The sequence below is a fragment of the Canis aureus genome, chromosome 3 (genome assembly GCF_053574225.1).
Source record: "Canis aureus isolate CA01 chromosome 3, VMU_Caureus_v.1.0, whole genome shotgun sequence".
NCBI lineage: Eukaryota > Metazoa > Chordata > Mammalia > Carnivora > Canidae > Canis > Canis aureus.
Window position 1 is genome coordinate 26,384,245 of NC_135613.1, and position 26,852 is coordinate 26,411,096.

At 53.9% G+C, this 26,852-nt stretch overlaps 1 protein-coding gene across 3 annotated transcripts in view; it reads right to left on the reverse strand.

Annotated features, from left to right (window-relative positions):
- SPSB1 (splA/ryanodine receptor domain and SOCS box containing 1) overlaps positions 1-17,915 on the reverse strand; it is a 69,409-nt gene extending 51,494 nt beyond the window's left edge. The window contains exon 1 of one of the 3 annotated variants that reach the window (XM_077891308.1): positions 17,755-17,915. The gene's annotated coding sequence lies outside the window, so the exon portion shown is untranslated. Of the gene's footprint in view, positions 1-4,746; positions 4,807-16,489; positions 16,594-17,754 lie in introns of those variants that run through there. The other 2 variants (XM_077891306.1, XM_077891305.1) reach the window with 2 other exon arrangements.
- Positions 17,916-26,852: the final 8,937 nt, after the last annotated feature.

The window sequence follows — 26,852 nt, forward strand, 5'->3', positions numbered from 1 at the left end:
CAAACCATGCCAGCACCTGTCAAGACACCTGGGACTGGAAACATCCCATGCTTCAAAGCCACATAAAACGCATGGCCCCTGCCACCCCAATCCAATTCCCCCTCAGTCCCCTTTCCACACTCCAGTGTGGACACCCGCTCCCTCATTCAGCTTCTCCCCACTGCACATGAGCATGCAGATCACATGGCTTCACCCAGCCTCTAACCCAAAATGGTCTCCACCTCCTCCTCAACTCAATTCAGGGGGCTCCAAGGAGGGGTGGGGTAGGAAGGCCCCCAGGACTGTCCTCATCCCTCCTGCCGGCCTCTCCTCTGTCCTTGCCCTTCAAGGCTCCAGATGGGGGTAGCATGGGAGGGGAAGCCCTGATCCTGTGGCGCAGGGCGTGTTCCACAGGCAAGGTGAATGACACGTGGCTGCAGTGGTTCACAGGGCCCAGCCTCCGTCCACCTCCTCTCTAGCCAGCCTGCCATGTCTGCACACCGACTGCTGCAGGACGACCCTCGCCTGGGCTGGGTCTCTGGGCCAGGGGGCCTCTCCTGCGAACTCTCCCTGCACCAGTCACACCGTGTTGTAATTATAGCTCAAGTGACTGTCCCCACCAGACAGCACATCCTCCAGGGCAGGGGCCTGCGTCGTCCAGGGTGAACCACCCAGATGGCTGGGTGTGCCTGAGAACAGTTCTTGGAATGAAGCAAACAACTGCCCACCAGGCAGCAGCCCCACGATCTTCGTCTAGCCCTTATGGTTACGATTCTGCAAGGGGAGCATTGGAAAAGGTTAAAGATGTGGAAAGTGAGACTCGAAAAGTCTAATGTGTCTGGGATCCAGGTCAGAAGCCAGGATCCAACCTCATGGTCATTCCAGGACGTACAGGAAGCCTGGCGAGGTGGCGGCTGGATGGAGTGTGGCAGGAGTGCTATGTGGGCTACAGGTGCAGGACTGCCTGGAGGTGTGCCTACGCCAGAGTGGTGTGTGTGTGTGTGTGTGTGTGTGTGTGTGTGGTGCAGCCACTGCTCTGCATGGGCAGTCATGGCATGGCATGGGCACCCGGGACACACCATCCCTCTCTGTGCCTCAGCTTCCCAGAATAAACGCCACGTCCCCCCAAGCTACCCGGAAAGGGAGTGAGTCTGGCAGCTTCCTGTGGTCCCCACCTGGCTGGCAGGGGCTGAGCCTGTCCATCCCGCTTCCCCGGGCTCCCGGGGGACGCCCAGTCACACTGTCTTGCCCAGTCCGGGCTCTCCAGGGCAGGCCCAGGGTACTGGGAAGTTCCAGAATAGCACGGGCTTAAAAACCCAACCAGGGCAATCACACAGGGTCGGGACTCCCCTTGGGTCTTGGCCCGTGTCTGTGTGTGCCGTCGGCCTGGCCCACTCGGCAGCCGGCTTGCAGAGAGCTCTGGCAAACATGTGGGATCAAGGGAGGCTCGATGAAAAATAAAAAGCACCCATCCAAGAAGCCTGTGGAGCTGCTGGGACTCAAAAAAAAAAAAAAAAAATCAGTTCCCTTTGCCACAGGAAATCAGTTGCATGTGGCTTTGAAATGGTCTTTTCCCACCTGGTGATGTGAAAATCTCCCTCCCATGTGTACACACACACACACACACACACACCCTTCACCTCTTGCCCTGGGAAGGCCATGAGTTTGACTCTGGCTTCCAACCTGGATCCCAGACAAATTACTTTCCACATCTATAAAAATAGATAGAACAGAACTATAAAAATAGGTTTCCAGATTCCTAAAAATCCTGGAGTCCTTGATTTTAAAGGTATTAATTAAATGCTTATTACACACTGGGTACCACCGCACTCCCGGCGGTTTGGGATACGGACAGCCTCTTCTGCCAGTGACAGATCTCTTCCCTTCTCTCTCTCTTTCTAGTTTTTACACATCCTAAGGTTCAACTTTAACATCGCCTCTTCCAGGAAGCCGTCCTGGATCCCTCTGCTCAGAGTAAACTCTGAATCCCAACTAAATACTCCAGAACTCTGCTTACCTCTCATTGCCTTTAGGACCCTCTGCCTAACATGATATTCTTTGAGAGTTAACCATATATCTGGCCTCTTCTCTTCCAGAAAGCACACAAACAAGTACTCAAAGGCCAGGACTAAAGATGATAAATTCCAAGGCATGTTCCCTCAGAGCAGGAAGGCACGTGGGTGGTAAGGCCCCACCTCACCTCAGGCCTTGAATCCCAGTTATGGGAAGGACAGCACCTTTCGCCCATGTCAACTCACTCCATCCATGTGGTACTCTTATGCCCCCATTTCACAGAGGGGAGACCAAAGCCCAGACCACAGAGAGAGGAAACACCAGAACAGTACAGCCGCCTCCACCTACTCCCAGGCCAGGCTCCTAGCTGCTCCAGCCCCCAGACCCAGATTAAACACAGTTTCCCAAGGTGGCTTCCTCCAGAGAAAAAACCCTTAAACCAGAACATCACACAGGGCTGCGTTTGTGCCCTGGGGCAGCGGGACGCCTGTGGGCTCCGAGATGCCCAAACAGTCCCTGATCTCTTGGTAAACAGCTACTGCCCCAAAACCCCCAGGTACCTCCTTCATCAATCAGCCCCTTTGCCACCTTCACCCTCTCACCATCCAGCAGTGACAGAGGTCATGCCTGGCATAGCAGGATCCTGCCCCAGGCTGACACGAAGGTCTGCCCTGCACGGCTGGTGCTCACGCCAAAGCAGCATGCTAATATTACCAGGTCGAGCCTGTGTGAGAACACAGACTCACACCCACCCACCCGCACCCACCCCTCCTTTGTCCCCTGGGAACCGCCTCTCACCCTCTAACGTGCCCAGGCACACCATCATCTCCACCTCACCTGAAGCAGGTGGCCCCAGCCAGCAGGGGAGTGTCTCCTTCCCAGGCCAGGTCCCCCGGGGGCTCCAGGGTGGGCGAGGCCAGCCATCCCACCTGGCACCGTCCTCCCACCTCTCCCCACCCTCCTCCCAGGCCTGCAGGGCTGAGCGCGGAAGCCCACGGGCCCTGCACCTCTCTGAACTCCCGCACCTGGTCCCCGCTTGTCCATGACTAAGCAGTTTCCACCTCGGAGTCTGCCTGCCAAGAGGCCCCGCTGGCCGCACGGCCGCACCGGGATGCCCGGAGCCGCACACACTAAACCCATCATTGGCCAGACCTCTTCTTGGGAAAGAAAACCCCCTCCATGTTTTGTTTTGTTTTGTTTTCCCCTAAAATGAAACAAATCCACCCACGTAGTTACTGGAAACTCAAGCTTGTGAAACTGAACCGTTTGCAAAGAGAATTAGTCAGCAAGCTTGTGAGTAGCGCCTCTGTGGGTGGAGCGGCCCGTGCTCTCGAGGTTCCCGAGCCAGGAGGGAAGTGGGGGTCCCGACACGCAGGCCAGGTCCCCCAGACTGCCGGTGACGCGGCTGAACGTGAGGGCGAGCCTGTTTGCGCCAGGTGGAGGGTGAAATGCGCTGCTTACCGCGTCCCCGTCCCCACTTTGTGAAACTCGGTCATGAGAGATCAGACTCGTATTCAGATCCCACCCCATCCAGTTAGTTGAACCCCTGTGGGTCTCAGTTTCCTCATCTGTAAAATGGGGCAACAGAACCTGCCAGGAACACTGCCAGGCTCACAGGGACCATCTATGGGAAGTGGTTTGTGTCTGGCACCCAACAGGCGGCAACGCGTGCTGCTGCTTGAGGAGGTGCCTGCCACCGGGGAGCTGTGGCTAGCGGATTGCTGTAAGGCTCTGTCCCTCCAGTTCTGTCCCTCTCGCTGCAGCAGAATCGGCTGAGCTGGTTTCCAGCCCTGCTGCCTTACCCAGGAGGCAGCCTGGGGAGGTGGAGGGGGGCCAGGCCAGGCGCCCATAGGTACAAGTCCAGTCCTGGATTCCTAAGCCCTGAAGCTCCGTGACCTTGTCTTCTTCGCCTGTACAAGGAGGGCTCAGACATTATATTGTGTTGTTTCTTAAAAAACAAACAAACAAAAACCCCACTAAGTTATTTGCCAAAACCACCTGGATTCCTGGATTCTCTTAGGTGGAAAAAGAAACGAAAAAAAAAAAAAAAAAAAAAAGAAACGGACCCCACAGTGACCCCACAGTGCGGTGGATCCAGGGCTGGGTAAGAGGCCACTCCCTGACACAGGATACACGCGCTCTGCTTAGCCACAGCCCTCCCCCTCCCTAGAGCCTTCCACCCGGTGCGGGTGCGGGTGCTTCGTTAGTGCCTCCCTCCCAGCCTCTGGGGGCATCTCAGTTTGTGACCCAGTTTAAAACCCTAATTTTATGTAGGAGCACGACCTCAGCCACTTGTCACTAGAAATATCCACAGTAAGTGTCCCTCGGGAAGGTAATTAAAGTCTGATGCTGCGGGCTGATTTTTCTTGGAGAAAAACAAGACGATGTGAAAAGACCTACGCCCCAGTCTGGCCGAGGGCAAATCAAGGAGGAGACAGTAATTCTCTGAAATTCTTTACGTGATTTACTAGACGGAGTGCAGAAGCGAGGGGCTGGGGTCCTATCCTCAGTTCCCTAATTGCTTCCCTCTCCTTTCGCTAATGAACCAAGAGGCCTCGCTCTGCCCTCACCCCTCTGGACGCGCAGATGGTGGGCAGTGGGGGTCCAGATGCTGAGGCGCGGGCCTCCCAGGGCGGCTGCTTGCAGAACCAGAAACCACCCCCCCGCCCCAGCTCTCCCAGCTGGCTATGGTGTTCTGTTTATTTGAGGGGGCAGGGGAGGTAGGATTCGGTGGACACAGCCGGATCTACTCACAGCCCAGCAGAGATGCTGAAAATGTCAAGTGAGCATTTGAGGGCATTCTCAAGGTGTCTGGGTCACTCCTGAAGGGAAAAACACAGGATTTAGGATCTCCAGTCTCTTGTCTCTCTAGTAACACATCTTCATTCAGTTTCTGCTGAGCACCTGCTAAGGGCTGGCCAGCGAGATGCAGCAGGGACAGACAGGCCGATGGGAACCAGTTATCATCCAGTCTGCGCCCTCGTACATCCTCCACCTGGGGACCCATCCTGCATTCCCTCCTTTGTCTGACTAAGGCTTCTCTCCTCCAGAAAGTTCTCATCCCCCCCCAGAGCACCCCCAGCACACTCATATCACGTAATTCAACACTGTGTGGCAACCCAATGACTACTGCCTTTTGACCCACTCCCCATCCCACCAGATCATGAGCCTCTACATGCTCAGAGGCCTCGTGGGGCAGTGATTCAGAGCATAGACGGGGGATGCATCCAGCCTGACTTCTTGGCTGTGTGATCCCAGGCTAGTTATTTGACGTTTTGGGGCTTCAGTTTTCTCATCTGTAAAATGGACACAATCAACTCCACTCTTGGGAGCCCTAAGTAGGTTAATGCATGGAAGGTGCCAAGCATGGTGCCTGGCACATAGTAAGTGCTCAATAAACAGTAAATAAACTGGTCTAAACCCAGGAGGAAAAGTCAGTGTGCACAGTCCACTGGGGACACACAGACAGCCCTGGGCCCAGCTTTGGGCAATTGGAAGAGTAACTGCCAGTCATTTCCCCTTTATAGCCTCCATAAAGCCCCAAACTACCTAGGCAGCTGTTAACAGGTACTTTCCAAGACTGAGGCTCAGTGAGATAACAAGGCATGAGATTGTCCAATCCTCACAAAATGCAGCTCATGAGCTGCTTACCCAAGGAACTTCCATGACTGTACTGCTTCTACTGGTGCCCACACTCAAAAGACTAGAAACTGCAATCCCCTGACCCTGGTTTCCACCTACAGAGAGTGCTGGCATAGTGAGAAGTCACAAATTCAAGGATGGTGTTGCTGGCTGCCATCAAATCAACAAAGTGGACATTTACAGTGGGTGAACTGCATGGCATGTGAACTGTGTATCAATAAGACTGCGGAAATTGAATCCTGCCTTAGCTCCTGCTGTATGCACTCTGAGCCTTGAAGAGACTGCATCCCACTATAATACCCAGAAAAGTCAGGTTCTACCTGCTTTGTCTTTTTAAAAATTCAGGGGGAACAGTGACACCAAGGCAAAAACTCGTCATCACAAGGGCTCTTGTATCCTCATGCTTGCGTATTCTCTGGCTTAAGGTGTGAAAGACAACTCCATTTTTTCACATTGCCACACCACAGCTATTTTATCTGGTTCCCCATGGATGCTCCAAACCCACCTTCCCAGAAAGAATACAGAGGTCACATCCCTGACACCCAAAATATGGCAATCGAGCCACATTTTGTGCCCAATGCCCAACAAGTTGGGGCAGAACCATCCTGCCTGGCCCCCAACATTGACTTTTACCTGCTCCTGCCCCTCACTGAAATGTTTTGGGTGAAGGGCAGAGGCAGGAGGGGGCGATAGAAAACCACCCTCAGTCTACTTCTAGGACACTGGCCCCCAAACTTATTTTCAGCAGTTCAATTTCCCCCAAAGTTAAGTCTTGCACAGAACCCTACTTCCCCCCCAAAAAAAGATCCAAGTCAGATGCTCTGGTCTTCCCACTTGGGCGCGGCAGCCCGAGGCTCTACATGAAACCAGGGCCCAGGGGATGTGGCATCCACAGCACAAGAGCCCCATCGGGGCTTCTCTGGGGCTTCGATGTTACCCCCTGAGCAGGACCTTTGCAGACAGGAGGGTGTCCCGTGCACAGTAAAGAGACACATGAATGGTGATAACACTGCACTGGGTCATGGAGACGTGGGGCTCATGAGACCCATCTCTGTGCCTGCATAGCCTCTAAGTTTTCCACTTAAAATATGCATGTAAACATGGACAGCAAAGGAAAACCTCAGGGGTGGTGAGACACCTGAAGGATTGGGGGGGGGAACCTGGTCTCAGTTCTGGACTCAGCTCAGACATGGTCCCCTGGGTCGGTGCCATCTGGGCATCTCCCTCAGCACAGGGACCGTGACAGCCGGGACAGCTCCGGCATTCAGCGAATGTTGGCTGGACGATGAAGCTGGAGCCGTCTGGACATGGCTGAGTGAGACACAGTGGTGAGGAAGACGGGCTTGCTGCAACCCTGGGGGGTACAGGGTGGGAGTGGAGGGGGACAAAACATGCAAAATACAAAACAGCTCAAATTTGGCCCAATAGGATAAAACCAGAAGGAGAGAGGGGAAATCCCTATCTTTTTTAACACTATGTATCTCCAAAGATGATGAAGTTTGTTCAAAGAGACCCTGACATTTATATATAATTTACATATAATTAAACACATTTCACACTGGTGTTGCCCCTTAGGGTGATTCTTTCAAGCTTCACAAATGCAAGGTGACGTTTCTCATCAGAGCTTCTAAAAATCTCCAAATTGCAAAGACCCTCAGACAAGCAAAAACCCTCACAGGTCTCCCCCTACACCCTCCTCCCAACTTCAGAGTAATTAGGCAACGCACTTCTGATTCCCAGGTTTTCTGATACGTCCAGGGGGTTATCCCTCAGAAATCCATGTAGGTGCCCCAAGAACTTGGCATGGGGCCCCTCACCCTGCACAAAAATCACCATGCTCTGAATCCTGTGTTTTATGTCAGGATTGCATGAGGCGTCCTGGGATCAACCTAGCAGGAAGATCCTACCCATGTGGCCTGTTTCCTGTGCCTTCCAATGGTGGGAAGTTAGCTCTGGCGGGTCCAGGAGCCTCAAAGAGCCTCCCCATGCTCTCACCAGAGGTTCAGGCCCACCCCTGCCATAAACCTCAGCCTTGCTCAGACCTGTAGCCAATTGCTGATGGTTACGGTCTGCTAGGAGAGTCCCAGAGCGTCCAGGAAAAGGACCAGGGGCTTGATTTGACTCCTAAGAGGACCTGGCCAGAGTATTCAATGAAGGAGGCAGAGGCAGATGGAGACAAAAATTTCTAGTTTATCCATGCCTCTTAGGAACAACTTTTGGGGTGAATGGGGTAGGAAGGGATCTAGGGACACCTCCTATCCATCCGCCCGGGGCCTGGCATTCGAGGCCTCCCTGCTGTACAGCAACCTTCCTATGATCCTCCTCCTAATGGTCAGTCCCTCCTCCTTGGGGTCACTCTACCTCCCTACCCCTATCCCGAGACCCCTCCCCCAGCCAGCACAAATCGTCTGGAACAGTCACAGGAGGCTCTCCGTGCCCACCCAGCACACCTGACAGCTAGCCAGTGATTCCTGTGCACACCTGTCATCTCTATCTGCTCCATCACAGACTCTCGCCAGCATTATGCCTGGGGACAAGAAGTGCTAAATGCCCCCCCCACCCCGTGTGCTCAGCAGTCACAGTAGAGAGAACAGAGGCTGTGGATTCAGGCCAGCCTTTTACTATCCACGCAGCTGTGTCTCCTCCAGCAGCACAGAAAACATCTCTGAAGCTCACTTTCCTCATTTGTAAAGGGGCAGGCCAGACCTATAACTCCTAGGTTAATGTTTGAAGCATTAGAAATCCGTCTACAACAGCAAGTACAGTGCCTGACACACAGCAGGCATTTGATAACAGTTAACACCATTTCTGAAAGAGTCATGCTTTGAGCAGACAGGAGTCGAGACAACCTCACTGAAATATTTGCCTGAGGGTGGGAGAGAAAAGGCAGGGGAAAGTTGTCAGGGGCTCCAGCAACGATAGAGCCAACATCCCCGGAGGTGTGACAGGTCAGGTCTTCTCCTATGCTGGGGGACACCCCACTGGTGTCCTTTCTACAAACCGCCCCCCACCCCACCCACAACGATGGCACCAGGGCTCTGCAGGGTCCCCCAAGGCAGGGGAACTGCTGATCCATTCAAGGGTGGACACGGAGCAAATGGCACACTGGTCAGGGCATCGCTGCCCCACCCAGTCATGTCCCAAATGAGACAGAGACAGTCCACTCTCTTGGGGCCTGATGGTCGGGTCTCAGCAAACACCCACAGGAAGGAGACAGAATGACCAGCTAAAGCCAAAGAAAGCCCTGGTGCCAGACGGGCCAGCAAGATTTGAAAGTGGCACCGAATTGCAATACTGCCAGTGCCCACTCCTAGAAACAGCTGCCAGCTCCAGGTGGCCTGGGGGAGAAGCAGCTCCATGAGCTACTGACCCCCAGCCTCGGAGCCAGTCCACGTGGGGACACATGTGGCATTGCTGCTTGAGATGGAGGGGGCGGCGGGTGGCTGCACGAAGTGAGCCTGAGACAAGGTCATGCCCTACAGGCCACATCTCAGATTTGGGGATTTTCCCTAAGAGCAACATGCCTATGGATGGGTTTCAAGAGAGGAGTGGACATCACCAGGTGTTCATTTAAAAAAGATCACCGGAAAAAGTTTGAAACAATGAAAAAGACGGCCAGCAGCAGGAGAGCAGTGGCGATGGATACACAGAGGGGCAGGTGTTTACAGTTCTAGGTGAATGTTTTAGACAAGCTGTCTGGACAGAGCTGTCCCCACCTTCAAGTGGCCCCTGAGTGAGCCACGAAGGGAAATCCAGCTTCTATTCAGGAAACGCTGCAATCTTCCATGCCAAACGTAATTAGCCAGAAGCCAGACACAAAAGGTCCCAGAGTGGATGATTCCAATTATAGGAAATGTCCGGAATAGGCAAATCCAAAGAGACAGGAGGCGGACCGGTGGCGGCCAGGGGCTGGGGGTGGGGGGCAGGCACAGTGACTGCTAACAGGTATGAGGTTTTCTGTTCGGGTGACAAAGATTTGGGGAAGTGGGTAGAGGGGCTGAGGTGATTGCACAGCATTGTGAATGTCCTAAATGCAACTGAACTGGTCACTTTGGGATGGTCTGTCTTAGCTTATATGAAATTCACCTCAATTTAAAGAAAAGGAAGTAGTCAGGACCCCAGCACATATTAAGAGGCAGTGAGGGCTCTCCACCGGGGCCCCAAACCCATTTCTGCTGGGAGTGCCATCATATCCTCACAAACTTGGGGCCCCTTCTGACTCTCAGTGACCCGCTATGTCCAGTTATCAGGCCACAGTGACGTCTGGTCTTCTAGCCTCTCACGTCACTTATTTCTGCTTCTTCGAGGCAGAGCTTCATGGGTAAGGGTGTAAACCCAGGAGCCAGGCTGCAGGGCTGGGCTCCCAGCTCCTCCCCTTATTGCTCAGTGGCCCCAAGCATCTGTCTTCTCATCTGTAAAATGGGGCAGCACCGTCTGCCAGGCTTCACAGACCACATGAAGCCTGACTTCACACACACGTAGCACCTGCAAGCGCACCCAGACTCACCAGCCTCCAGTAACTGTTGTTACTAATGGGGCTCCAAGCCCAGCACGGTGCCTGAATTTCTGTGCTTGGCCTTTCAGAGCTGCCTCTTGTCCACCTGACCTCTGCATGTGCTCTTCTTCCTCCATCATGTTCAAACCATCCTGGCCTGGCTTTCCTGTGCCCCTAAGCTGGACCCATCTGCCTACCCCAGTCCCCAACACTCCACCCATCTCCACCTCCCCGTCCGGGTGGTGAGTGAGGGGCATCCCACAGGGAAGAGTTCTTCCCAGCCCCCCTCCCCACGCCATCCCAGCTCTGCTCTGCCCAAAATGCTCTTCCCGGTCCAATCCTGGCTACTCAGAGTGAACACTTGCTGAGTCAACTCTTCTGGAAGCAGCATCCACCACGAGGAGGCCACTCTGCTATAGGGACCCACGGCCAAGGGGGTAAAAACGACAGACCTAGAGGAGTAGTCTCCCCACAGGCCCTCAGCATGGCCCTGAGGAGCCCATGTCAGAGCTCCCCCTCCCTACCCCATAGGCCCCCTCCTGGTGTCTGCCGGCTTCTCTGCCCTCGCCTAGCCCCAGCCAGCGGCACACTGGCCCCACTCGCCTCCCATGCCTGCTGTCCTTCCACCAGGAATGCCCACCTACCTCCCCCCACCCTCCCCACCACGCCCTGGCAAGGTCATCACTGGAGACAGGCTGATCTCCCACACCAGACAGAGAGGTCTCTGAAAGTGACACTCCCCCTCCCCTTTGTATCCTCAGCCCAGCAGATGGGCTGCATACTGTAGGTACTCAATATGTGCCTACAGTATGCAGCCTACTCATTCTTTCAATATGCGCGAATGAAAGAATGAATGACAAGCAGTCCAAAAATAGTGAGAGTGGAGGCTTGTTTTGGACTTCTGGAAATTCTCCCGGGGGAAGTTCTGGTAGGCACATTGAAAAGGGCACCAGGGTCTATGGTGGGTGGGTCTGTTGGGGACGATGCCACCCCCCGCCCCAGCACATCGAGACTACGCACTGTGGCCAGTGCTGATGCACGTCACCTTCCTGAACCCCCACAGCCGCCCCACCAAGTGGCGGCTAGGGTGCAGTTAGGGTGGCAGAGGCTCTAGGGGAAAGCCTGGGTCCAGGTCATCCAGCAACCAGGGCCTGGCACCTTCCCAGAGCCCAGATTCAGGTCTCTCCAAGCCCGCTCAGAAGCACTGAACTACCGGCCCTGCCCACATCCAGCCGTCTTGTGGGTATCCAGTAGGAGCCTACTATGTGTGCTGAGCACTGAGGGCGGAGGGATGAGCGACACCCACAAGGCCTGGCCCTGCCCGCTCCCCAGCCCAGTCCAGCAGGATGACTGCCAGCTTCCCCGTGGTTCCTCGAGGGGGTGAGTGTGTGTCTGGCTTGGGTTTCTGGGTGGAAGGTGGAGGCAGAGCTGCCGCAGGAGCACCATGTGAGCCACCGGGCCCGGGAGGAGGGAGGCACGTGGGAGTCAGGGTTTAAAACCTAAGCGAGACGGGCTTGCAGAACATCCAGGTAGAAAAGTGCTGGACTGCACGGAACATGGGCGGCGGCGGGGGGGGGGGGGGGCAGTCAGCGAGACATAGATGCAGGGGATTGAGACTGTGAGGGACATTAGGAGGTGGGGGGGAGGGAGGATGCTGGGAGGGAAGGACGCCTCCCCCCCAACGGAGGCTGGTGCAGAGAATTCCCTAAGCAGGAAGGAAGGGCAACAGCATCAAGGCAGCAGGTTCAGTGATTATTGGCAGTTGGGCCAGTGCCATCCAGGAGCTCCTGGAAAGACCCAGAAGTGCCAAGGAAGCAAGGAAGTGGAGACCAGAGGCATTGACCTGGGAGTGGGAGGCAGGCTGGCAGCAGTGTCTGGAAGAGCTGCTCCTCTTAGCCTGAGGGCAGCTCTGGGGGCTCAGGGACCAAGGGGAGCCAGAGCCCTGGGACTCCCTCCACCCCATGACCCAGGCTCCCTGGGCCCTGCGAGCTCCCACAGGCAGCCTCATCTTATGTCCGAGCAGCTGGAGGGGGCAGCAGCCTGTGGGGCTGGGCCAGTCGCATCAGGGCAGAGAGGGGGCCCAAGCAGCCCAGCATCAGTGCCCTCCTTCCCCGCACCTCCCCCCCCAGCACCCCAAAGGCCCATGACGAGGCCCCTCCCTGGAGCTGTGCTTTCAGGGAGTGCAATAAAAGGAGACTAAGAGTCCATCCATGGATGAATGGATAAGCAAAATGTGGTAGATCCATACAAGGGAGTATTATTCAGCTTTAAAAAGGAAGGACATTCAGGGACGCCTGGGTGGTTCAGTGCTTGAGCATCTGCCTTTGGCTCAGGTTGTGATCCCAAGGTCCTGGGATCGAGTCCTGCATCAGGCTCCCTGCATGGAGCCTGCTTCTCCCTATGCCTATGTATCTGCCTCTCTCTCTCTGTGCCTCTCATGAATAAATAAATACAAATCTATACAAAATAAGATAATTTTTTTTTTAAATGGAAGGACATTCTGACACAGGCTACACCACAGAGGAACCTGAGGACAACATATGGGGTGAGATAAGCCAGTCACAGAAGGATAGTGCATAGGATTCCACCCACCTGAGGGATGTAGAGGAGTCAGACTAGAATGGAGAGTGCCAGGGGCTGGGAAGAGAGAATGGGGAGTTGGCATCTAATGCAGACAGACTTTGAGTTTTGCAGGCTGGAAAAAAGAGTCTGGGAGATGGACATAGAGGCAGCTGCCCAGTAGCGTGAATGTGCTTGATGCCGCACCACTGCACACTTAGGGGTGGCTGAGACAGGAAATTTGATGTTATGTACATATTACGATAAAACAAGAGATAAGTTAGAAACCTCCAAACCGAGGGAGGCCTTCCCACCTGGCTCCTGGGCAGCCTGGCACCCACTGTGGAGACCCTACGCCCAACCCTCACTGTCAGAGGTGGACCGTCCAGAACACACACAGGCCCAAGCAGGTACACTAGGGCCTGAGGATGCTGGTACAAGGGTCTCTCCCCCAGTGCTAGATGAAAATGCCAGAGCAAGGGTTCTATTCCCAGGCATGCCTCATCTCATGCCAGATGCTCTTCTGCAAACCCCCTTGAAAGGAAGGTTCCAGAGTTTCTGTCTCCAGCCAGGCCTCTCTCTAGAGCTCCAGGCCTAGCTGCCATCTGGACACATCCACAGACCACTTCTACCTAGGAGAGGCTTAAGGCACCCCCATGCCCCTAGCCCCTAGCCTTCTCTATCGGGTCGCCATCCACTCTGACCCTCAAACTAGCCAGGAGGCTCACAGACATTTGTAGTTCTTCATACTTCTTCATACCTTGTGTCCAAATAGTTACCTAACCTGAGGATTCCACCTTGAAAATGCCGCCAGCCTCTGTCTCAAGCAGATGGAAACAGATGCAGCATGACACAAGGAAACATTTTTAATCATCACAGGCCCCAAAGCGGAGACAGCATTTGCGTGGCCACAAGCAGCCTGTCTGGCAAGGGCTGTTCACAGTGGGGGCAGCTGTCAAGACCCTGTCACCAGGCAGATCCTGGATTCCTGCCCCCTGTGGCATTTACATCCCACACGGCCTTAGTCTTAGGCCCAAATCACCCACTGTGTCCCTCATTTTCCCAGAGACACCCCAAGGGTGGCAGGTGCCCCCACGCTCCTGCATATGTTACCCGCACAGTGGTGTGTTCAATCGAGACGGTTAAGCTTGGGTTGAAGCTTGGGTCAGGTGCCATGCTTGTTGACAAACCACTTCCACATCCTCTGCCGCCCAGGCCCATCTCGAAGCCCATGCCTACACGAGGCCCAGCCTCAATGGGGAGCAAAGCAGGGTTGTGCCTTTCAGGTTCTCCTCCGCATCGCCAAGGGAGGCCCATGGGGAGCCGAGGCCTGTGGTTGACGTGGTTTGTCCCATGACCAGCGGACTCATTTATTTGCAATGTTAAGCAATGAACAGGACTCTTAAAACACAAGACAAGCCAGAAGCTTCCCAAAGACTCTGGGAGGGAGGTGGTGGCCACACCAAGACAGATCTCCCAATGAGCCATCCTCCTCTTGCTGCAGCCAGGAAGGACCCTTAAGTCCAAGTCAGGAAGAGTGTGCTTACCTCAACCTGCCCACAGTGGGGTCAGTCTATTTCTTTGAGACTTGAGATTTCACTTAAATGCTTAGCAAGGACTTACAGGAGACCTGACACCACATCCGAGACTGGTATCAGAATGGTCCAGCATGAGTGTGTGCGTGTGTATGTGTACACCTGTGTGGGTGTGTACAGATGTATGTGAGCATGGGTGTGCATGTAGGTGTTGACACTTGAAGCTGGTAAGGGGATCCTACACCCTTCTCCCAACTTTGGTATATATTTGAAATTTTCCATAATAATAAAAATTTTTTCATTAAAAAAATAAGGGGCACCTGAGTAGCTCAGAGGTTGACTGTCTGCCTCCGGGTCAGGTCATGATCCCAGGGTCCTGGGATCAAGTCCTGCATCGGGCTCCCCGCAGGGAGCCTACTTCTCTCTCTGCCTCTCATGAATAAATAAATAAAATCTTAAAAAAAAAAAAAGAGCTTAGGCACCAAAAATAGGGTTAGAGTTTTGTTCTGCTCCTGGTAGCAGCAAGACTACGGCTGGATCATATGGCCAGCCATTCCAACCTCAGGAGGAGGTGGATGGTAGGAGAACCAGCTCACTGCCTCAGGGTTCTTAAGAAAAGTACAAGGGTTAGTGTGTCAAGGACTCAGATGAGAGCCTGGTACTAGCAGGTGCTATAAAACCATTTCCTACTCTCACTACCACTACCACCGTCATCATCAAACAACATCATGCCTGTAAAGCATGCAGCACATGCCTGGCACCTGGCTGTGAGCTGGACTTTTTAGATTAGGAGGGACTCACTCTATCAGGTGACTGGGAAAAAAAAAAAAAAGCACTATTTTGGAAGTCTAAAATAAAAGTCTGGGTTCATCAGTCAGGCTTGTGAGGGAGGGGCAGGGTATTGTATCCTTAGGCTGGCAGAGGCACACCTACGCCTGCCCTGTGCTTTTGCCCAATAAAGATCCTCGTTCTCAAACTTTTCAGAAACCAAAAAATAAACTGATTATGCACAAGAGCCACAACCTATTTCTTGAAAAGAACTGGTGTGAAATTCCTGGACAAAACCCTCAAGCTGTAGAGTCAGAGGTTTTCCTAAGTGTGAAAACACAGCAGTAGGCAAGTCTCTGCTCACCCAAGGAAAGGAAAGGTCCAAGGGACCAGGCCCAGGCAGGGGAGCGCAGTCTCCATTGTTCCTAGTGAACAGGGTCAGCACTGGCCTCCACCAGCTAGACCCCCGTTCTGTTCCCAGGCTTCAGAGGAGAAATTAAATACCTACACTGAATGCCTGGGGGACCCACAGAGTTTTAGGAGGCAGCCCCAGGAGCCCACTGAAGGGTGGTTTTAGCCTTGTTGGAGCAGCGCAAGGAATGTAGCCTCACCCAGCAACAAAGTGACATCACCCAGGGCCCCTGGCAGGACCACTCCTTCCTAAGAGCAGTGTGACCCCTAGAACCCACGATCACCCCATAGCCCCGACCTCCCTGAAATCAGGTCTGCCCCTGCTTGCCCCGTGACTGTCAGAACCATTGTGGTCCACGTGCCACTGCTTCCCTGATGTAGCCAGGCTGGGAAAGAAAAGGATTCGTAAAGTTTCTGCATTAGGCCACTCTACACCTCCCCACTGGCAATCTCCGCCACCCCCCCCACCGCCCTGGGTAAAGCACTCTCTGCAGAAGAAAAAGGAGTAAGAAAACAAGAAGTGCTTAAAATGATCTAATCTTGTCCATCACCTTACAGCTGGGGAGGTGTGAGGGGCCCGGCCCATGACCTCAGCACCAGAGGCTATAACACTCAGCAACAGCCAGGGCTACGGACAGCCTCTGTAAGTCAGCCCCCCTCCCCGGGCCTCTGCCGGGAAGGGAAAGGTTGGCCTACACAGATGCCCTGTGAGTAAGATAGGGCTTCCCTAGCTCCGTGATTCCTCAGCAAAGGGAAGCCTGTCTCTGCCCTGCATGCTTAATCTAGCACTTTCCACCACCTAGAGGGGGAGTAGCAGAAAGGGATGGGGCAGAGAAGGGAAGAGAAGCCCCCACTGCCTTCCTTGTTTGCTGTCCTCCCAACACCAGGGGTGCAGTTCTGGGGCCCCCTCCCCAGCTGCCCTATCCCAGGAGAGAATTTTGCCAAGGACACCAAACTGTAGTCACCAGGGATGGCGTTTTTACCATCACCACCTGTTAAAACTCAGCTCATGACCAGTTTCTGATGCTACCGGCTAGAGAGTTTAATTAAATATTACTCACTCAGGAAGCAGCCCCTGCCAACTCACCCTCAAACCCTCGGGTTCATTTTCAGAGAAAAAGAGAGAGAAGGAGAAGGAAGGCTGTGTCCGCTTCAGCTGGCACGGGCAGGGCGACCGGTCCGCACAGCCCACTTTTGAGAAAAAAAACCAAGCAAGGAATAGTCAGGCCAAGCAGCTCTCGGTAACCAGCAGCCCCACTGCCAGGTTACCATAGATGGCACACACACACACACACACACACACACACGCACGTACACGCACACTCATAGAGACACACACTCACCCCAAACAGATGCACTCACCACACTCGCCCCAGGCGCACACTTACTGATGTCCACAGATACACAAAGACACAGAAACACACACTGCAGACACACACACACACTCACGCACACTTAATCTCCCAGACACACTCGTACACACCACCCTGACGTGCTCAGACACACACACACTCACACACACACTTGCAGTCTCCCATCAGGGGAAGCCACCGCGCCTGGGGCCAGGAAGCATTCCAGGAGCCTTTGCCCTGAACCCAGACAGGACAATCACCAAGTCCCCACACAACCGGGCCGTGCCACCGACAGACCCAGGCTGCTCTGGGTTGTTTTTTTTTGTTGTTGTTTTTTTTCTGTTTTAATCGATCTGCTGACACAACACTCGGCTCCCCCCTTGGTGCCGGGAGAGGCTGCGGCGGCTCCGGGACGGCGGGGAGGGAGGCGCCGCCCGGGGTGTCGCCCGGCGGGCTCCCTGGGGGAGGCGCAGCCGCCAGGGCGGGGGAGCCCCGAGGGGGCCCGGAGGGCCGCGCCGAAGATCCGGGACCCGACTGGCGGGAAAAGCGAAACTAAGTTCGCCGAGCGGGGTCGCGCTGCCCCCGGGTGGGAGGGGCAGGTCGGCGCCCCCGCCTCGGCCCGGGGACCGTCGCGGGAACTGGGGCCCCGGCGCCCGGGCACCTGGGAATCGGCGGGGGTCCCTCCCCGCGTCTGCAGGCAGCCGAGCTTCCACCCCCGGCGCCACGGTGTCCGCGCCGCCAGGACCCCCGCCCCGCCTGGCCCCGCCGGTGGGACCCCTGGACGCCGCGACCCGCGCCCGCACCCGCGCCCGCACCCGCGCTGGGCGGCGCCCGGCCCCCGCGCCCGGGACCTGCGGGAGGGAGGGGTTCCCCGCGGCCCCTCACCCACCAGGGCCCCAGCGCGCAGCCCCGCGCCCGCCAGCCGCTCCCCGAGGGCCACGGTCCCCGCGCCCACCCCGCGCGGACCCCACCCCGCGCCCCGCCCGTGCCCGCTGCCTACCGCGCCTGGGAGGCCGCCGCCGCCGCCGCCGCCGCTCTTGGGGCCGAGGAGGCCGCGCCCGCCCGCCGCGGGGAGAGGAGCGAACTCGTCTCCTCCCGCGGCCCCGGCGCCAGCGCCTGGAGCCTCGTTCCGGCTGCGAGCGCGCGGGGAGCCCGAGCGCGACTTCTGTGCGAAGAAGAAAAAGCAGGCGAAGGCTTTAAAGTGCTGCGCGGGGAGCGCGCTGGGGGCGGGGCCGGCGCCCCGGGAGCCCCGCCCGCCCCGCCCCGCCGCCCCGCCCGCCCCGCCCCGCCCCTCGGCCCGGCTCCGGCTCCCGCTCCCGCTCCCGCTCCCGCTCCGCCGCGCTGTGCGCTGTGCGCTGCGGGGGGGCGGCGGGGCATCCCGTGCCGGGCGCCCCCTCGGCCGCCCCCCGCCCCCCCCTCGGCCGCTGCGGCGCGCGGGGAGGCACCGGAGCGTGCGTCCCTCCGGAGGCGTCTTTGGGAAACGCCGGGCAGCCTCCACCGGGCGAGAGGCCGGGGTGCAACACCCGCGGGGCCGCGGCCGGCCGGGGGAGGGGGCTTACTAATAATAATTTTTAAAACCTCTGGGGACGGTGGGGTGTGTTTCAATAACCTCGGGAGCAAGGCCTCGCTTGCCTCATCTGAAATTCCCAGCAGCTTAAAGTTCCGTAATTCGGAGGCGCAGGAGAGGAGGACGCAAGCCGCGGCCCATCCAGGGGCTCTCCGCCCCGCCCCGGAGGCGCTGCCGTTCCGGTACCCACCCCCCTTCCCTCCCCGGCCCCCACCCCCATCCCCCCTGCTCCCCCACCGCCAGCCCAGGCGCTGGGGTCTCTGAACTCCCGAACCCCGCGAGGGCTCAGCGCATACAGCAGGCAGCGCTCCAGGAGTGTTTGTGGAATGAATGAGCGAGCGATTGCGGGTGGGTCCCCCTCCCCGAGGACTTCGTACAGAGTGTCCCGTGGCTCGTGGCTCCTCCAGGGAATGCCCCTCCGCAGCCATAGAACCGGGAACGTTTTAAAGAAATTCGTGTTTTAGGAGGAAGATCCCCCTGCATCTCTCACCCGTGTGTGTAGTGTCCACCGAAGGAGGTGGGGGAGCAGCGTTACTGGAGCGGTAACAAAGTGGTCGAGTTTTTTTCATCTTTACTCTAACTCTGTAACTATATCAGCGTAATATGAGATTGCTGTGGTCAGACCTCTAAGGTGAGGGCGCCCTAACTGGTGCAAAGGCCCTGCTGGGTCAGAACCTCCAGCCCAAAAGGACTCTGTTATCGTTTCAGGTATCTCACTTCGCTGTGCTGAAAATCAGCTTTGTTTTGTTTTGAATATAAAAATTACTAAGGCTCGACTGGCTACCTTGGGCAGAGTGAGCGTTGGTGGGCATTCTGGTGGCTCAGTTAACGCTGCCACTTCCAGTTGTCTAGGAACCCAGGCTGCTCAGGTGGGTAGCCACGGTCAGCGATCCAGGGTTGGGTGAGATTTCAAGAGAGCCCAGGACCCCCCCTTCAGCCCCTTTGCAATGTGAGAACCGTCAGTTGTCCCAGGATGGAATAGCACTTGGAAGAACTGTGAAAACACCCAGGATGGCAAAGGAGTCTTTCCAAGTTACTGGTATACCCCCAGAGTAACCTAATTCCTAAAAAGGACGGCCACTTCTGTGCTTCGGGTGTCTCCCTTGGAGGAGTAGGCATGGTGGGGTGTGTTACGCAGGGAGTGTATGCCCCTCGCTCCGGCTGTTGTCAGCCTCCTGAGAGGGACTCCTCCAGGCTTCACCTCTTATTCTGGAGGAGACCTTCTGGGGCAGACTGCGTGTAATTCAAGTGGCAGGATCTGTTCATTTAGGGCCAGAGACCCCACCTTTGATGTGAGGGCCCTGAAACAGATGGTTCCCAATTAGGAGTCTTCAGCACTCCCACTCCACCCTCCTTCGGCATTAATCTTAAAATCTCAGCTCTGAGCCAGTAGGGTAATTAGATCCTGCTGACCTAAATTTCCTAAAGGGATCTCTGGGGAGTGAGGCTTCCTCCCCACCAGGACTCTGCGCAGGTAGGTATGGCCATGGCTGGAGAGCTGATGATCCAGCAGTGACCCACTACAGCATGGAGCATTGTTGCACAATCATGGAGACCAGATTGTGAGAAAGGGGTGTATACTCATCCTATCAAAGCTGATACTATTATTTGCTTAAAAGATACAAAATCTTACAATATTGTGACATCAGCTGATAAACATCCAGGAATTTGAAGACTGACTCAAGTCTGTGCTCTACAGGGGTGAGTAGGGAGGGGGGTGGCTCTGGGCTCCTGGTGGTGCCACGCCCCCTCCACCCCCACTCCCACTCCACCCACACATTTCATCATTGGCATCCACACACACAATTTGTTCCTTTCTGTTATCTGTCTCGGGAGAAAATTAGTAGATAGCAAATTAACATCAGCTGCTTTTTCTGACAAGAGAAAAATCTGTCCAGAAACATGTTGGACACCTTTTGAGCCCTCTGAGCAGAATCTGTTGCCCTCACACGCTTGTGTCTCCTGGGGCACTCATTGTCTCTAGGTTCCTTTTGCTGCCTGGAATGAACAGATGGACAAAGGATTTTTATCCAGCACTGTCATTCATTGCCTATGTGACCCGGAGCTAGTTCCTTAACCTCTCTGAGACTCAGTTTCCCCATCTGTAGCAATACTCTATGTGTTCTCCAGGATTTCCAGGGTTGCGGGGAGGCAGGGAGGGGCAATCATCCAACAAATACTGAGTTTAACATGGGCAGGACAATGTGTTAGAATGAGATCAGAGGTTTTTGAGAAATTTAAAAATAATAGATGCATTTTAGATATTATTATTATTGACAATAATAAAAAATACTTTCCTGGTTAAAGTGAGGAATCCATAACACAAAAGAGTGGCAAGACCACCAGAACAGAAAGAACACTGAGGCATATTAATATATGAGGCACATACTGCATTCCTATCATGAGATATACTTAACTTGTGAAGTGAAGCTGAAATAGAGGGGGACTTATCTTACAGAATTTTGATCTTACAGCATTCATGAAATAGTACACTGATGCATTTTATGCTCTTGGCCTTAAAAAGCTGTGGGTGTCACACAAGGTCATGTATTGTTAGACAGCGACACCTGCCGGCAAAGTATGATATTGCAGAGTAGCTCTATCAGACATTACTTATCAGAATAAAGGGAAAGATGCAGAGCCCAGTTTCTGTAGCCTTTTTTTTTTTTTTTTTAAGATTTTATTTATTCATGAGAGACACAGAGACACAGGCAGAGGGAGAATCAGCCTCCCTTCAAGGAGCCTGATGTGGGACTCGATCCCAGGACCGTGGGATCATGATGTGAGTCAAAGGCAGACGCTCAACCAGAGCCACCCAGGTGCCCTTCTGTAGCTTTATGAGACAGTAGATGATAACCAAGATTGAGGAGACTTCCTGTGACCTTGAGAAGAGATGCTCTTGGGCATGTGACACTAATTATCGTAAAGTTCTTCAAAAACACTTCCAGAGAAGGAAAAGTGAAAAGGCTGTGATCTTGATGCCTGTCTTAACTCTTTACTACAGTCTTTCAGTGTAGTTTTTCCTCATGGGACAACATCTTTAATTATAGAACTTCAATATTATAGAATTATAGAACCCCATCATAGAAGTGAAGTATCCTTCCAAGTATTTATTTATTTGGTCCTTCAGTATTTTTTTTTTTTACTTCAGTAGTGAGGAACTGAATGAATAAATATTAAACAGCACTATTCTGCATGCTGGAGGGAGAATAGTAAACCAAATAGACCAGGTTCCTGACCTTAGATAATTCCAAGTTAAGTGGGAGAGACAGACCATAAATAGTAAGTGAGATCATTTCAGATAATAACAAGTGATAATAAATAATCATTTTATGTAAATTTGCTCTGTGATCTATTTTTCTTTAAACAGAGGTCAAAGTGGCCTCAGTTCAAACTTTCAGACTCTCTATAAAAATTCTAGAGAGGTCATCTTTCCGTTCCCAAATGACAGATCAGAGACCTCCAGTATTCAGGGACTCGTTTTTCCTTCATGACCCCACAGCATGGTTTGCTGTATTTGGTAGACACCTTAAAAAATGAGTCCAAACTGACTGGTCAGGCCTCTGCTCCATCCTCATCTCAGGATGAATTCCAGTCCCCAGTCAGGGGGTGAGCTGCCTCGCTCCCTCAGCAAGCACTTACTGGGAATGAGCTGTGTGCTGCTCTGTGCCAGGAGCTTGTGAAGTTAGCATCGATCCCACAGAGACCAGTTTGAAGACTGAGGATGGACCAGTTTCCATTCTGCTTCACTCCTAGGAAAGCATCTCCAAGAGCTTGGAACTTTGGTCCCGCCACCTCTTCTGCACAGAACCTGGCACATTCTGGCTGGGATTGGTGATGCCAGCTCCGGCTGAGCTGTTTTCTCATCAAGGGCATCCTAAACCTTTCTTTTAAGGGATGTCAGGTTGGAAGAAGGAAGAATTAGGCATCCAAACCCATAAGATGGTCATATATATATATATGCTAACATTTATTGAACACTTACAACATGCCAGGTGCAGTGCTCTGTGCTTTATGTATATCATCCCCTATGAAGTAAGTACCATGATTATCTACATTTTACAAGGGGGGACATGAAGTGATTTAGCAGATCATCCAGAGTTGCATGACCAGTAAGTGGCAGAGCTAAGACTTGAACCTGGAGCAATTTCTAGAGCCCCAGCTGTATGTTGGCCCAGGTCAGATCGATGCCTATGAACTCAGGGCTCCTGGTGCAGAGAGAAGGTCAAGTGCTGCCTTGTCAAGCCTGCAGAGGGGTCAGGTACAGAGCAACAGCCAAACAGGAGACAAGCCTGATGAGGAAATGAGTGGACACCACCCCCAAGGGGTGGCTCTGCAGCCAGGTGGAGGCTCATCACAGTGATCAAGAGAAGAGTGAAGCCCCAGATGGCCAGCAGTTGGGCTCAGCTCCACCTTCCATTTATTTTACCCCCTCAGTAACTCTCCGCACCGCCTATTCCTTGCCCCCTCCTCTGCACACCCACCCTATGCCTTGTGCATTGGGGTAAAGATCTTGTCCCCCAAATCCTGCTCACCCACAAATTGTGAACATGACCTTATTTAGAAATAGGTCCAGAATGTCATCCAGTTAAGATGGATTAGGGTGAGTCATAATCCAATGGCAAGTGTCCTTACAAGAAGGAGAAGTGGGGATGCCTGGGTAGCTCAGCAGTTGAGCGTCTGCCTTCGGCTCAGGGCATGATCTTGGGGTCAGGGATTGAGTCCTGTGTCAGCTCCTTGTGGGGAGCCTGCTTCTCCCTCTGCCTATGTCTCTGCCTCTGTCTCTGTCTCTGTCTCTCTCTCTGTGTGTGTCTCTTGTGAATAAATAAATAAAATCTTTAAAAAAAAAGTTAGAAGTGGACACAGAGGAAAATGTGATGTGATGTCCGGGGTTGGAGTGATGCATCTATAAACCAAGGATCACCAACAGCTGCTAGGAGCTGCGGAGGCCTAGAAGGATTCTCTCCTGGAGCTTTCCGAAGGAGCATGGCCCTGCTGACACCCCAATCTTGGACTTCTAGAGTCCAGAACTGTGAGAGAATACATTTGTGTTATTTTAAGCTACTGGTTAGTGGGAGTCTGTTACAGCCGCCCTGGGGAACTGATGCACATGCTCTCATCACGTGTTCCCATCACGTGTTCCCTGGATGGCTGCCACGGCCTCCTCACCCACCGCCCTGCAGGCACTCATGGCTCCTCTGATCCATTTCCCACTCTGCAGTGAAACTGACCTTTGCAAGATGCACGTGGCACATGGACCCCACTTGTGCTCTTCAGACAGAGTCCAGGATTCTTACCTCGCCTCCTGGCTCTAGGTGGTCTGGCTACTGTGGCCCTATAAACCAGCCGGGCACGGTGCCCTGTCCCACCTCTCCTGGCTCCACTGCTTTCCTCTGAGTCCCATGCTGCCTCCTGCTGAGAAGCATCCCTCGCAGCCTTTCCACCTGGATTTCAATCCCTTGCCCCGTTCCTCTTCCTGCTCCCAGCTCCCATCCTACCTGACCTGATCATTGCCTCCTACTGCACACTCTCCTATGTACATCCCTGACCCCCCTGACACTTGTCATGGGGAGAATTTTGCATTTATCAGTGTAAGATAAGATAAAGTTATTGCAGACCTTATCTCAGACCTCTCAGACCAAGGGCATACAGTGGCCCTTTGTAACAGTCAGCTATTGCTGCATAACAAACCACCCCAAAACTCAGTGGCTTCCAGTTACGATCATTTATACTCACATTTCTTCAGGGGGGTGTCCTGCAGTCCTGACCTGGTGTCTATGCTTTGGACTGTTATGCTGCCTGGCTTGGCTCATCCATCTGCTCTGTCTGTTCATCCTGGGGCTCAGGACAAAGAGGTCCTGGAAGCCCCTGGGAAGTGCTTCTCCTGGCAATGCCAGGGGTACCAAGAAGGAAAGGTCCAGAGTGCTTTTGAGAGCACATTTTTTTTAAAGATTTTATTTATTTATTCATGAAAGACACAGGGAGAGAGAGGGGCAGAGACACAGGCAGAGGGAGAAGCAGGCTCCATGCAGGGAGCCCGACATGGGACTCGATCCCGGGTCTCCAGGATCACACCCTGGGCTGAAGGCAGCGCTAGACCACTGAGCCACCCGGACTGTCCAGAGAGCACATTTTGATCTCTACTTGAGTCATGTCTGCTTGCTCCACATTGGTCAAAACTAGTGACATAGGCAAGCCTGGTCCTGGGGTGTGGAAGGAGCTTCTGCAGTGGATGGAGTGTGTGTGTGTGTGTGGGGGGGGGGGTCAGGGGGACAGTAAATATTAACTGAATGAGAATCTAATCTCCTACAGTCCTCAATCAATATTTGTTGAGCAAATGTATTTGTTTGAGCAAGATTAGTCATATGGAAATAAAGGGATAGTCATTAGAAAAAAAGGGGCGAGGGACAAAGAATTCTAGAATTCTCGGGAGGGTCCTGGGTGCGTTGCTTGGTTCACATGCTTCTGGTGCTGGCCTTTTGGAAGATGTCTCCTGGAGACCCCACGACTGTCAGCATTATGCTCCATGGGAGAGCACAGGGCACCCACCACCTTCCCTGTGGGGTGAGAAACACCAGCCCTGCCAGGCCCTGGGGGACGCACCAGGAGAGGATCCCCTCCTGAGCTCCCTCCTGTCCCTTGGGACACTGGTCCCTCATGCCTCCAGCCCGTGGCAGTTGGCCAGTCAGCTCTGGATGCCACTGTCCCTCACCCACTTGCACCCAGCAATGCCCTGCTCACCTCGGTCACCTGCCTCAGAGACCCCCTCACCAGAAGCAGTCAGCAGGACAGTGCGGGGGGGACATGCCAACACTTTCCTTCTTCACTTGGAACATTGGCTGGGGAGCCTTTGGCTCACAGGATCCCCAAAGGTCAGCACTGGGGGCAGGGAAGATCCTTGAACACCGTGATGGCCAGGTGGGGAAACTGAGGCATACAGGCATCAGTGACTAGCTCAAAGTCTCAAAACTAGCTGGCACAAAAACCAGAGATTAACCTTAGCTCTTTAGATTTAAATTCCAAAACTGGAAGCAGAAATATTTGTTAAGTCTCTCTTTGTACCACTCAGAGATCACATTGGGGAGCCCTCTTCCTTCCTCTGGAGTGAGCTCCAAGCTTAGCCCCAGACTCCTGTATAGGAGACTATTATTATTATTTCTGTCATACAGGTGACAGAAAGGCAAGGAGGCCACGTGGACTGAGGCACCCAACCACCAAGTTGAACCTTAGCCCAACCACGACTTCAGGAGAATCACCTAATCCCTCTGCTTTAGCCTCCTCGTCTGTGAAAGGGGAATAGTAATAGAGATCCCGTGAGTGTTCAGCAGACCCTCATCTTTGTCTTTTCCTCTTCCAGACCCAGGCATCCCTGTGCCAACAACCCAACTTGCTTTGCAGGTGCGCTGGCAGGCTTCCGTGGGGGTAAGCTAGCCCTGACCCCTGGGCACCCTTCTGACCACCTGCACGAGGCTCAGGAAACTGTGGGACCCCGCATGGCCTGTGTGTGGACAGCCCAGGGGTGCAGTTGGTCACTGCCCGTAGGAGCAAACCTTCGCCTAATGGGATATGCCGGCCAGGGATCCCTGGGTGGCTCAGCGGTTTGGCACCTGCCTTTGGCCCAGGGCATGATCCCGGAGTCCTAGAATTGAGTCCCACATTGGGCTCCCTGCGTGGGCAGGGAGCCGGCTTCTCCCTCTGCCTGTGTCTCTGCCTCTCTCTCTCTCTGTCTCTCATGAATAAATAAAATCTTAAAAAATAAAATGGGATATGCAGGCCAAAGGAGATGTTCTTATTTCTAAAATGCAATCCTAGGGGCACCTGGTGGCTCAGTTGGTTAAGCATCTGACTTTTGGTTTTGGCCCAGGTCCTGATCTCGCTGTTGTGGGAACGAGCCCTGTGTCCAGCTCTGTGCTCAGTGCAGTCTGCTTCAGATTCTTTCTCCTTCTTCTGCTCCCCTCTGCTCACCTGCAAGTGCTCTCACTCTGTCTCTCAAATAAATAAATACAATATTTGAGAGACAGAGTGAAAGAGAGAGAGAGCATGAACAGAGAGAGAAGCAGACTCGGGGCTTGATCCCAGGACCCTGAGATCATGACCTGAGCCAAAGGCAGACGCTTAACTGACTGTGCCACCCAAGTGCCTCATAATAAATAAAATCTTTATAATGGGATTCTAGTGGCTTCCCTGAGAGGCTGAGTGGTAGGTTATAAGACCAGCTCAGGGGTGCTCCTGTATACTGAGTCTCTCTCTTTCCTTGTCCTCTTACCCTCACCTCTGTTTGCAGTCCTAGGCATTGAGAGGATCGGCGTTCGTTTCATAAAGCCCTTGGAACTATGCCTGGAATGGAGCCCCCGTAGGTGACAGCACCCATGGTTTTTCCTGCCATTACTGTTATTCTCATCATAGCAGAGCTTTAAGGAAGGGGACTTCTGGTGACACATGGCCAACTGACCACTCATAGTTATCTGTCTCCCTCCCAAAATGGGATTTTTCGAGTATGAATGCCTGAGGACAAAGAGGATGGGCAAGAA